The following is a 1,244-nucleotide window of genomic DNA, read 5'->3' on the forward strand; positions in this document are numbered from 1 at the left end:
ATCCAGGCTGAGGGCTGTCAGTACAGCAGTGGTGGTGGGAGCCTCTCCTGCCTCCTCAGCCGTGGTAAGGATGTCTGCAGCTTAGGGCTACTCCTCGCTGACAAGTGGACATGCCCTGAGGGCTGCCGGGCTGCCAGAGGAATGTCTGATTGCCATCTTAGGCCCAATCCCCCGGGAGCAGGCCTAAGCCAGCAAGTGGTCATCCCCCGAGGGGTCCCAGACTGCGAGAGGGCACAGGCCAGGCTGAGGGACACCCCCCTCACCCCGCCCCAAGTGCACAAATTTTTGTGCACCAGGCCTCTAGTTTATTTTTATAATGTTCTTTGGCATTATTACTTCAAATATTTCCACTGCTTCTTTTACTCTTTTTTCTCCTTCTAGTATTCCAATTATACTTTTTGCAAAGTTTCTTATAACTTTTGGATGTTCTCTTATGGTATTTTTTTTAAAATTCCTTTTCCCCTTTGTGAATTTCAGTTCTGGAAGTTTCTTTGACTTATCTTCAAGCTCACGAATTCTTTCCTTGGCAATATCCAGTTTACTGAATTGCCCATTCTTCATTCTTCATTTCTGTAATAGTTTTTTTCTATCTCTAGTATTTCCTTTAGATTTCTTCTTAAAATTCCCATCTCCCCTCTCACATTATCCATCTGTTATTAAATGTAGTCTACTTTTATTCATTAAAGCATTTAGCAAATTAATTTTCAATGTTAATTTATAATTACTATCTTAAATTCCAGTCTGACAATCTCAAATTAGTGTTCTTCTCTGAATTTTGTTCTGATGCTTTGTCTCTTCAGACTGTGGTTATTTTGTTCTGTTTTGCTTTTTGTTGTTTGTTTTATAATTGTATGCCTTATCAATATTTTTTGTTTAAAGTCAAATGTATTATATTGGATAATAGAAACTTTAGTAATGGACTCTAGAGTGAGTATTCAGCTAATCTTGCTAGGATTTTGTCTGTATTTAATATTTGCTGTAAGAGAAACTAAGATGGCGGCAGAGATAAACACCGGGAAATTAATGCCGTGCACAACAATTGATTAATACCTCAGAGAAACAATACGGACTTCATCCAGAACAACAGGAAGCCTGGCTGACTGTAAATTCTACAACTAGAAGGAAGGAAAAGCACACTGAGACCCAGAGAAGCTGCAGGAGAGAAGCGCAGAGGTACGGGGCTCGCACGCGGAAAGGGGCTGGCACCCGAGGACGCGGCGGTCTTTTTGAATCTGGAGGGAGGC

This window comes from Myotis davidii, unplaced genomic scaffold (genome assembly GCF_000327345.1).
Source record: "Myotis davidii unplaced genomic scaffold, ASM32734v1 scaffold944, whole genome shotgun sequence".
NCBI classification, from domain to species: domain Eukaryota; kingdom Metazoa; phylum Chordata; class Mammalia; order Chiroptera; family Vespertilionidae; genus Myotis; species Myotis davidii.